The sequence below is a fragment of the Plecotus auritus genome, assembly GCF_963455305.1.
Source record: "Plecotus auritus genome assembly, chromosome: 1".
Lineage (NCBI taxonomy): Eukaryota > Metazoa > Chordata > Mammalia > Chiroptera > Vespertilionidae > Plecotus > Plecotus auritus.
In genome coordinates, this window is record NC_137770.1 from 183,933,912 (window position 1) to 183,946,470 (window position 12,559).

Sequence of the window (12,559 nt, forward strand, 5' to 3'; positions counted from 1 at the left end):
CAGTCCCACTGTCATTGTATCTCTCAGACCAGCCATTGGTAATTACAACATCCCTTTGGTTTTCTGCAAAGCACGCTCTCTTCTTTCCTGAAAAGTCTTTCACAATCCTTGGGCTCTTTTGGTAAATTTTTATTATTTTATTTTAGAGTGATGGGAAGAAGGAGACATAAAATAGTGATGTTCATTTTATGTGTTCTGTTTTTTCTGTTACATAAAATGCCAGAAAAATCTTAGAATGGGCAAAAATCCTAAATCGTCCTATAGAGTAGTAGAATTTTAAAACTGGTTCTCTCCTTCCCCTATCTGTCCTCTTTCTCAGTAACCCAAGGTATACGTTTAAATGTCAGGCAATATGTCATTGGAACTCAAGTCCTTTCAATGGCTCTAGGAGATAATGACAGCTTAATCATGCAATCTCTTCCTGAGAAAGAGACCTCGAATGGTTCTCAGAAACCTGGGTCCCATAATTGGTGTCTGATATGTTCTGTAACTATACAATGAATTGTTGCAATCCATAGTTACTTTAAATTGTCCTCTTTTTAAAGTAAAGGAGATTGTAGACTTGGGAAGAAGAAAGATTTCTGTTCTGTTTAAAATTATGTAATAAAATCATAACATTATAAAGACTATACCTCAAGAAAAAAAAAAGGCTATATAGGCTCTCAGTCAATTCATTACTTCCCAGTGTGTGTCTATAGAAAGTCTGAACTGAGAACACTTATCACTGATACAAGGTATTTAAAAATATATATATTTTATTGATTTTTTACAGAGAGGAAGAGAGAGGGATAGAGAGTTAGAAACATCAGATGAGAGAGAAACATCAATCAGCTGCTTCCTGCACACCCCTAACTGGGGATGTGCCCGCAACCAAGGTACATGCCCTTGACCAGAATCGAACCTGGGACCCTTGAGTCCACAGGCCGACGCTCTATCCACTGAGCCAAACCAGTTAGGGTGATACAAGGATTTTTTAAATGAGAAAGAAAAATACGTTTTGATAAAGTTTGATGATTAATATTAAAGTTATCAAAGAGTATATAAAATAAGGGAAATTATTAACAATCCTATATTATAAAACCTAATATGCAAATTGACCTGAAGGTGGAACAACATGTCGCTATGATGTGCACTCACTACTAGGGGCCAGACACTCAATGCAGGAGCTGCCCCCTGGTGGTCAGTGCGCTCCCGCAGGGGAAGCGCCCCTCAGCCAGAAGCTGGGCTCATAGCTGGCGAGTGCAGCAGTAGTGGTGGGTGCCTCTCCTGTCTCGGCTGCAGGCAGGCAGTAAGGAGAGAGGGGTCCTGGACTGTGAGAGCCCCAGACTGTGAGAGGGATGTCTGACTGCTGGCTTAGGCCCGACGAGGTTGTGCTGCCTTCTTGTTTCAGCGCTAACACAGTAAACAAGCATCTTTTCCATGCTCTATTTAGTGCCACACATGGCTGACATCCCCCAAGGGGTTTCAGACTGTGAGAGGGCACAGACTGGGCTGATGGATCCCTCTCCTCTCCCCGTCCCCCAATGCATGACTCTCATGCACCAGTCCTCTAGTCCTATATAATAAAATCCTAATATGCAAATCGACCAAAAAGCAGAACAACCATACACACTGACCACCAGGGGGCAGGTGCTCAACACAGGAGCTCAGCCAGAAGCCAGGCTCACAGCTGGCGAGCCCAGTGGCAGTGGCAGGAGCCTTTCCTGTCTCTGCAGCAGTGCTAAGGACCCCTCGGGGTATGTCATGGGGAGCAGGCCTAAGCCGGCAATCAGACATCCCCGAGGGGTCCCGGATTGCAAGAGGGCACAGGCCAGGCTGAGGGACCCCCTCTCCCCCAGTTGCACGAATGTTGTGCACCAGGCCTCTAGCAATATACAAAATTTCTGGAAGACAGTGAATGGATTGGAACATAAAGCAAAGTGGCATCAAATTACTGATAAAATTCAAAACTGTGTTGTATAGATTACATGTGGGCATAGCTCTGTTCAGGTTGCTGAGACCATCTAATATTTTAAAGTAGGATAAAAGAAGGAACTAGGCAAACAATGTAAATCCCAGTTGTCCTATCTATTTACTAAATGATCTTAGACAAATACTTTATCATTCTTAGCCTTAGTTTTCTGTTATGAGGATTATATTAGAAAACATGAAAGTGTTTATCAGAATCCCAGTCTTGCAGTATGTGCTCACTCAGTTTCTTTTTTCTCTCTTTTAATTTTTTTCTCCTCTCTCTCTATTTCAACATGTACTGAATGCAAATTATAATAACAGGCTAATGAATCTTGAGGGGCAATGTTTATCGATGCATTTACTTATTTGGACTGACCAAAAATACACAAAAGGAAAATAAAGAAAATAAGATTTCATTAATTAGGAGTTAATTAGAATAAGAAGGTTATCATCCTTAATTAGTTAAAAGTCCAAAATGTAGCTCATTTACAAACAAATGTGAATTTATTTCCTTCAGGACCATAAAGTAAAACAAACTAATTATTAAATAAATGTTGCTAAATAATAGTTCTGATAGATCTACTTTAATGAACAGATAAGAGTCACATAATTAGCACACTATGGAGTGCAAATGGTCTGGTAGAATGCTTTAATGAAGTGTGCTTCCTTAAATTAATTAAACATTTTCTCCATATGGCCTCAACCACCCCTCCTGAAGCTCTTAATTTGTATTTTCATTATCTAATTATATAAAAGTAATTTTGTCTATCTATTATCTATCTATCTATCTATCTATCTATCTATCTATCTCTATCTATCATCTATCTATCATCTATCTCTCTACCTCTCTACCTATCTATTTAACACGAATGTAGGCCAAAAAATTCACAATGGAATTCTGAACAAATTTAATTAAAAATTAATAAAAGATGGCTATCAATGACTTTGGTAGCAAAATGAAATGATGTGGAAACTGAAATATCAGAGTAGTTTTATTTTAATTTTAGCAGCTCAAATATAATAATTTTGAGCTTAATTAAAATATAAGAAATGACGAACATTTCCAATTACCTGAGGTTGGGGAATGCAGTTTCTCAGGCTAGTTAGTTGTAGATACAAGTTAAGTCTGTCGTGATTTCAGGAGTCTGAATATGTAATAGGAACAATTAGATATTTTTATTCAGATAGTTTGAAGAAATATTTATAGACATTATCACCATCCAAAGATTACTATCAAATTTGGCTGCTTAGCTAAGTCCATACTGCATAAATTATTGGACAGCATACTTCTAAGTGTTTTATAAAGAAGAAAAACTTGTCAATATACAAACTCCTAGGTTAAATGTTTTAAAATGTATAATGAAGGATAACATTTATTTTAATTCAAAATAAAAATGTTTATAGCCTTCCATTCATATATAAATAAAATCATTCACCTTTTCCACTCATTGAGCACCTATAATGTTTTGTACATTTTAAAGACATCAGATGCAAAGATTGAGGGTCACTGTCATTAAAGAATTTCTCACAAATGTAGGTTTCTTAGCTAGTGATAAATCCTATATAATAAAGAGATGATATGCAAATTGACCCTCACGCCCTCACACAAGATGGCCACCCTCATGTGGTCAAAGATGGCCACCACAAGATGGCCGGCAGGGGAGGGCAGTTGTGGACGATCAGGCCAGCAGGGGAGGGCAGTTAGGGGCAACCAGGCCAGCAGGGGAGGGTAGTTGAGGAGGACCAGGCCTTCAGGGGAGGGCAGTTAGGGGCAACTCTGCTGGCAGGGGAGGGCAGTTTGGGGCAGCCAGGCCAACAGGGGAGGGCAGTTAGGGGCGACTGGGCTGGTAGGGGAGGGCAGTTGGTGGTGACCGGGCTGGCAGGGAAGGACAGTTGGGGGCAACTGGGTCAGCAGGGGAGGGCAGTTGGGGGCGATTGAGCTGGCAGGGGAGCAGTTAGGCATTGATCAGGCTGGCAGGGGAGTGGTTAGGGGGTGATCAGGCTGGCAGGCAGTGGACATTCCCTGAGGGATCCCAGATTGGAGAGGGTGTAGGCTGAGCTGAGCGACACCCCTACCCAGTGCATGAATTATGTGCACCGGGCCTCTAGTTCATATGTAAGAAAATATGATAAGAGCTTCTCAGACTATTTAAACAAAATCTGCTAGTGTGAGATTACTACAGGAAGAGTAATAGTTTCTGTTTGACCCAGCTGGAAGGTGGGGGCCGCAAAGGGCTTCTTGGTGGAAGTTATATTAAAAGGGTTTGGGAAAGTATTTAACAAATAAAGAACACTGACTCCCAGTGTGTTTTGTTTATCTGTTTGTTTTTTAATCTCAGGACCCCTTTATACTCTTAACAAATATTGATCATTCCAAAGATATGGCTTACATATCTTGATATTTATTATATTCAGAATTATACAATTAAGCTGAGAATTAAAAAAATGCATTTACTTATTAACTACCCTGAAACAACAATCAATTCATTTTGTATTAATATAAATGAGAAGTATGTTATGGAAAATAAGGATGCGTTTCAACAAATTAGAGAGACCTCTTGTACTGTTTTACAATTTAAAGCTTCCTTTGATGCTAGACTCAACAAAAGACAACCGGGTTCTTTTCGTTTTATTTTGTTGGGTTTGGTTAATCTTCACCAAGGATATTTTTTTTCCATTGGTTTTCAGACAGTGGAAGGGAGGAGAGAGGGAGAAAGCAACATACACATTGATGTGAAAGAGACACATCCTTTGGTTGCCTCCTGGAAGTATCCTGGGGCCAGGAATCAAACCTGCAACCCAGGTATATGCCCTTGATCTGATATCGAACCCGAGACCCTTTGGTGTGCAGGCCAACACTTTAACCCCTGAGCCACAAAAGCCAGGGCTTAATTGGATTCTTAAATCTGCTTCTCTACTCAATCTGTGGATAAATGTATTGATTAGAATATATGAAGAAAGCTCAGCCTTACATGGGAATGCAACTAAAGAAGAAAGGAGTATTTTTTAAGATATGCTTTTATTTATTTTAGAGAGAGAAGAAGGGAGAAGGGGAGAGAAACTTCGATGTGAGAAAATCATGGATCTGCTGCCTCCTGTACATCCCCTACTGGGCATTGAGTCTGAACCTGGGCATGTACCCTGACAGGGAATCCAACTGGAAACATATTGGTGCATGGGATGATAGTCAACCAACTGAGACACACCAGTAAGGGAAAGGAGTATTTTAAAATATTTTTCAGATAATCAGTCTTTGATAGTACACTGAAACTCAAGTGATAGTTTCTTAATATTGGGAATATGGAAAAAACCTTCTCAAATGAACTCATAGGGTTCCCAGACCACTTTGTAAGAATATTTGGATATAGGGGAACATTACTGGATCCATTAAAATAATTACCAAGCTATAAAATCAGGTAGCCTGAGTCTTTCTACTTTAAGTATATATGAAGAACTAATGTTGCAATATTTGCTACTTTAAACCATCTATTTTTCAAGTCAATAGTACTTTTTGCACAAAAGTACTAAGTTAACTCAAATATGTTGGTTATCCTATATAATAAAGAGGTAATATGCAAATTGACCATCACTCCAACACACAAGATGGCCGCCCCCAAGTGGTCAAAGATGGCTGCTGCCATGTGAAAACAAGATGGCTGCCACAGATGGCAAGCAGGGGAGGGCAGTTGCAGGCGATCAGGCCAGCAGGGGAGGGCAGCTGGGAGGGATCCAGATCTACAGGGGAGGGCAGTTGGGAGGGACCAGGCCAGCAGGGGAGGGCAATTGGTGGGGACCAGGCCTGCAGGGGAGGGCACTTGGGGGAGGATTCAGGCCTTCAGGGGAGGGCAGTTGGGGGGAACCAGGCCAGCAGGGGAGGGCAGTTGGGGGGACCAGGCCAGCAGGGGAGGGCAGTTGTGGGGAACCAGGCCTGCAGGGGAGGGCAGTTGGGGGGGGACTAGGTTTGCAGAGAGGGCAGTTGGGGGAACCAGGCCAGCAGGGGAGGGCAGTTGGGGGAACCAGGCCAGCAGGGGAGGGCAGTTGGGGGGACCAGGCCAGCAGGGGAGGGCAGTTGGGGGGAACCAGACCAGCAGGGGAGGGCAGTTGGGGAGACCAGGCCAGCAGGGGAGGGCAGTTAAGGGTGACCAGGCCAGCAGGGAAGGGCAGTTAGGGGCAATCTGGCTGGCAGGGGAGCAGTTAGTTGTCGATCAGGCTGGCAGGGTAGTGGTTAGGGGGTGATCAGGCAGGCAGGCAGGCAAGCAGTTGGGAGCCAGTAGTCCTGGATTGTGAGAGGGATGTTCGACTTCTCATTTAGGCCCGATCCTGGTGGGTCCCAGATTGGAGAGTGTGCAGGCTAGGCTGAGGGTCACACACCCCCATGGATGAATTTCATGCACCGGGCCTCTAGTTTTACATAAAGGCATAAATTGTCTCATTCAAAGCAGTAGCTACAAGAATTCAATGCACTTACTCTGGTAAATTTGACTCCTATAGTATTCATGCATACATTCAACACATATTTAATAAGAGTTTACTATGCCCTAAGCATTATTAAGGATACATTTAGGACTAACAGACCAAAATAAGATAATTAAAGAAAAATTATAACATGTTATACAGAAGTACAAGGGGAGATAAAGAACAGGAAGAAGGATAGAAAATATGTGTATGTTAGGGATTGATGAGTGGAATAGCATTAGATGGGTGGCCATGGAATGCCTCAATGAGAAAGCGAGAGTCATATAAAAATCCGAATAATTTGAGAGAGCAACCATGAAGATATATGGAAGAGGAGGTTTTGATGCAGAAGGTAGCAAGTGCAAAACCTAAGCTGGATGCATACTTGGCATGTTTGCGTGAAATGAACAAAGAGAAATCATAGGCAAGAGATTGGAGGAGGTAGGAGGGAGGAAGGAGATGGGGCAAGAGAAGGTTACTTATAGGTCTTAGTAAGGACCTTCAGCATTCATTCTGAATGAAACTGCACATTATGGAGAGTTGTGAGCAGAAGAGTGACATGTCACTTATGCTTTAACAGGAACACTGGTTGCTAGTGAGAACCCAAATTCAGGAGCACCAAGTTGAAGCATTCAGGATGTTTTCAGGTCCAAGAAACAGAATAGCAAACTAAAGGTGCCTTAAGCAATGTAGACATTTATTATTTCACCTCACAGGAGCCCTAGAAGATGAATCGATTAGCTCCAAAGTCTTAACAATTTGTGAGAAATGTTTTAGGTAATCAGAAAATGTATGGTAGAAAAAACCCACACTTCCTTCCCACATCTGGGTTAAAGTTATAGCTTTACCATTTATTATCTCTGTGGCTTTTAAATAGTTGCTTAAATGTTTTAATACTCGATTTCATCACCTATAAAATGACATAATTATTGTCTTGTTGGCAGACTTAGAGAAAATAAACCTGAAATTGATAATAACTCTTAATACATTGTGGTTTATAATGGTAAGACTTGAATTGATAATGAGACAAATAACTGTATTCCCTTGCTTTAAAGCATGCCCTCTTGATTGATTATACATCAACCTTGAATCTACTTGGGGACATAGACCTGGTCTTTTGAACACTCAGAAACTAATTCCTGGCTGGCTGCCTTTCCCTGGACTCATTTCTGTTATATTTTAGTATATGCAGTGCTTCTAAAATATTTCCATTGAGATGCTAATTCTTGAGATGGTATGACCAAAAAAAAAACAGAAAAAAAAAGAATTCATAGAAATAAAGTTCTGTAAACTGTTGCTTATGACTTGCACCAAAGAGTTTCACATTGCATCGATTTTTATCTAAAACTGATCATGTAACTCTTACTTCGAATAAAACAGGCTTACTCAAACTCAGAATTGTGAAAAATTCTGTCTTAATTCAAATAAATATTTTGAATGTATAATGTGTGGAATCAAGTCATTAACTGACTATTATCTGATAACCCAATCATTAGTAAATTTATTTGCTGATGTAAAAGGATAATAATTAACTAGGGGAAGGTAAATAGTGGTTTCTACTCTCCTTCTAGGACTTTATTTCTAAGCTGCATGGTCCTTCTTGAAAAATTTCTCCTCTCTATTAGCCAAAACTATGAGTTTTATTAGAATCAGTTAGGAACACTAACTTTAATTCGGTCAATTTATGATTACTCCTACAAGATTTACACAAATCTATTTATTTGCAATGATTATTCTGACCTAAGTTTTAAGTGAATTTTAGTGTTTTACTGGTTTCACAAAGTTTTCATTTTACGACGTTAGTTTTTGCCGTTAGATTTATTGTGTTTATCAGACTGATAACTTTAGGCTATACAGGAAACTAATTCATTAGTTTTACTTATATCCTTGAGATTAAATAGAAAAAAATATCTTATTGTAATTGTAGTTGCCCATAATATGAAGATATTTTATGGTATTACTTTTGATAACTTTTTTGAAGCAAATATATCTTCACTGAACTTTATACTCACCTTGGTCTTGATACTCTTTCTGCTTACAAATTATTAAAAAAAGTCATTTTTTTCTCTAAGTTGTCCTTATAAAATTATTATTTTTGTATTTTATAAATTTTTCTATTGGGATTCTTACATTTTGAGATTTCCACTTCATTTTATTGGTATGCTGTTTAAATAACAATCTCCTAATTTACACCTGGCTTGTGTCAAATTAAAGGGCAATAAATTAGGAAAGTGTTACCCAACAATGAGGCCCTTAATCCAGCCTTTTCTCTGTCTCTAACTCAAATCACCCTTAACTTCTCCAGCAGGAAACATAAGAGATGGGCAGAAAGTATTTAGGTGACTATTCATATTTTGAACCACCAGGTAACTTGATTTGCAGGACTGCTTTAGCTAGAGGACCAGTGACATGATAATGGAAAAGGGGAGTGCTGCCTTTCTGTTTTGTTACGTTCGAGGGAGCAATATGCAAAATATCTTTAAGGATGTCTTTTTTGGGGCTGTGTGTGGGGAGGAGACCCAAAACATTTGGGAGTTCATCACCATAAAAAGATCTGTGTTGTTTTTGTTTTTTTTAATCCTCACATGAGGTTATATTTATTGATGAGAGAGAGAGAGAGAGAGAGAGGGAGGGAGAGAAAGAGAGAGAGGAGCATCTATGCGACTGAGAAATATTGATTGGTTGCCTCCAGTAAGTGCCTCTCACCAGGGCTGCAACCTTCAACTTAGTTATGTGCCCTGACCAGGAATTTAACCTGCAACCTTTTTGGTGTACAGGACGACACTCCAACCAACTGAGCCACCAGCCAGAGCAAAAGATCTGGGATTTTTGGTATCAAATTAATGAATGCAGAAATGAATGCTTATAAAATGAAACAAATTATTTTAGGTTCCATTTTGATGTCTCTGGGTATTAAAGAAGTTAAATCCAAACTAAATTACTTAGTAATAAGGCTTCATTTAAATCTTTAAATATTTTTGAGAGATTAGACAATCTTATCAGAAATCAACTTTACATATACCCACACATGTACACACATACTAAGCAAAATGTATACTCATGTAAATGTAGTTATCTTTGATGGTAATGACATATATTGTGTATGTAAATGTCAGAGACAGAATTCACATCATAGTTATAAGAATATAATGGTTAAAGGTGGCAACACTGAGGAAGTTGCATACAAACTTCTATACCTCAATAGAGATATGAAATGTAAATTAGAGATACACTATATCCCTACCAAACTCTAAAATTAATATTTTTTATTCATCATAAAGTTATTATCCTCATTTTTAAACACAGGTCAATCACTGTCAGCTGCTACTGAATTGCATGCTTTATGTGCAGTATTTCACTAAATCCACAGAAACTCCACTTAAGTCAGTATTATTAAAATCTCTATTTTACAGAAGAGGTATTTAAGTCTGCAAAATAGGTTGTTTCTCCAGATAGCAATTAAATAAAAGAAGGATTAGAATCTAGACTACCTGAATCAAGTTCCTGAGTGCTTTTAGAATCACATATTTACTCATCTTTTCTTGGAAAATACTTAAGTTATTGGGAATCTTCATTTATAAACCCTCATTCCTTCTCCATATATCAACTTTTTGCTAAACTCTATCATTTATTTTACCTGGCTATATTTCAGATAATCACTATATATATACCTACAAACTGATGAGGAAATATGCTTTATCAGTAGTAGTAAAATTTTTAATGCAACTAAGTTAGAGACAATTAAATATTCACTAAAATGACTTAAAAATCACTATTTAAGTATAAGATTGAGATATTTTAGGCATCAATATACCCACAAGTTTCTAATTAATAAAATAATTTATAGTGTTGAATTGTAAAAAAAAAATCTAAGTTAACAGAACATCAACTTGTAGCATTTTTCTTTGAAGGGTAGAAATTTATATTTTGAACTAGCTGAGGTCAGTACTTGCCATTTATTTTTCTGAGGTTTAACATAGCTTTCCTCTAACTTTCAGTAAACTCATTTACTAACAGGGAGATTGTTCAATCTTGGCAGATATCAACTTTACACACACAAATGAATGTACACTTATGTAAGTGTGATTATTTTATATGGTGTTGACCTATATTTTTGCATGTAAATATGAGATACAGCATTTACGTTACTTATAAGAATATGATGGTCAAAAGTGACAACATTTACCTAATGTTTTTTTTGTTTGTTTGTTAATCCTCTCCTGAGGATATTTTCCCATTGATTTTTAAGAAGAATGGAAGAGAGAAGGAAAGACAAAGAGAAACATAGATATGAGACAAACAAATCCGTTGGATGTCTCCTGCAGAAGCCCTGACCAGGACCAAGGAGGATCTAGCAACCAAGGTACATGTCCTCGACAGAAATCAAACCCAGGACCCTTTGGTCTACAGGCCAACGCTCTATCCACTAAGCCAAATTGGCTAGGCCATTTAAGATATTTTTTTAACATTTTTATACAAAAACATTTTATTCTGGGCATAAAAGGGATGATAAGCAATTTCAGTCTTCTAAGAAATTTGATTTTTTAAAAGGAATGATAATTATATTGTGCAAGTTTTCACTACACTAATTGTCATATCCTAATATACTCTTCATTGCCTTCTACATAATAATGTAGTTGGGCTCTAAAAATATTTTTCCTGTCCCACCTGCTTTCTTTCCCCACTTTAAAAAAAAATTTAAGTTCTTTATTGTTTAGAGTATTACATATGTCTCCTTTTTTCCCATTAACCTATCCCCAGCTGTTCCCAGCCCCCAGCACATGCCCTCACCCCTCTACTGTCTGTGTCCATGGGTTATGCTCATATGCATGCATACAAGTCCTTTGGTTGATCTCTTACCTCTCCTCTCCCCTGTCTTCCCTCTGAGGTTGGATGGTCTGTTCGATGCTTTTATGTTTCTGGATCTATTTTTTTTCATCATTTTATGTTGTTTATTATATTCCACAAATGAATGAGATCATGAGATATTTATCTCTCTCCAATTAGCTTATTTTGCTTAGCATAATGCTCTCCAGTTCCACCCATGCTGCTGCAAATGGTAAGAGTTCCTTCTTTTTTATAGTAGTGTTGTTTTACATTGTGTAAATGTACCACAGTTTTTTAATCCACTCATCTGCATTTAGACTGTTTCCAAATCTTTACTATTGTAAATTGTGCTGCTATGAATATAGGGGTGCATATATTCTTTTTGATTGGTGTTTCTAGTTTCTTGGGAAATATTTCTAGAAGTAGGATTACTGGGTCAAATGGGAGTTCCATTTTTGATTTTTTGAGGAAACTCCATACTGTTCTCCACAGTGGCTGCACCAGTCTGCATTCCAACCAGCAGTGCACGAGGGTTTCTTTTTCTCCGCATCCTTGCCAGCACTTGTCTTTTGTTGATTTGTTGATGATAGCCATTCTGACAGGTATGAGATGGTATCTCATTATTGTTCTGATTCACATCTCTCAGATGATTAGTAACTTTGAGTATGTTTTCATACATCTCTTGGCCTTCTGTATGTGCACTTTCAACAGGTGTCTATTTAGTTCATTGGCCCATTTTTTGGTTGTATTGTTTATCTTCCTTTTATTGGCAATAAATATGGGTCATACCTCAACATAATAAATGCCTTATATGACATACCTACAGCCAACATCATACTCAATGGGCAAAAACTAAACCATTTCCCCTAAGAACAGGAACAATATAGGGATGCCTGTTTTCACCACTCCTGTTTGACATAGTACTGGAAGTGCTAGTCACAGTGATCAGACAAGAAGAAGAAATAAAAGGCATCCAGATTGAAAAAGAAGATATAAAACTGTCATTAGTCTCAGATGATATGATTTTATACATTGAAAACCCTAAAGACTCCATAAAAAAACTAATAGACTTAATAAATAATTTTGGCAATGTAGCAGGATACAAAATTAACCCAGAAATCTATGGTTTTTTTATATACCAATAATGTACTCACAGAAAGAGAAACTAAAAAATAATCCCATTTACCATTGCACCAAAAAAAATTAATATACCTAGGAATAAACTTAACTAAGGATGTAAAAGACTGTATTCAGTAAACTACAGGACTTTTAAAGAAGAGATAGAAGAAAATATAAACAAATGGAAGAATATACTGTGTTCAATATT

General features: G+C 38.0%; 1 protein-coding gene across 4 annotated transcripts in view; it reads right to left on the minus strand.

Moving 5' to 3' along the window:
* GRID2 (glutamate ionotropic receptor delta type subunit 2) overlaps positions 1 to 12,559 on the minus strand; it is a 1,502,079-nt gene that overhangs the window by 1,017,525 nt on the left and 471,995 nt on the right. Inside the window, exon 1 of one of the 4 annotated variants that reach the window (XM_080647672.1) lies at positions 3,022 to 3,060. The exons of the other annotated variants lie outside the window; for them this stretch is intronic. The gene's annotated coding sequence lies outside the window, so the exon portion shown is untranslated. Of the gene's footprint in view, positions 1 to 3,021; positions 3,061 to 12,559 lie in introns of those variants that run through there. 4 annotated transcript variants of the gene reach the window in all.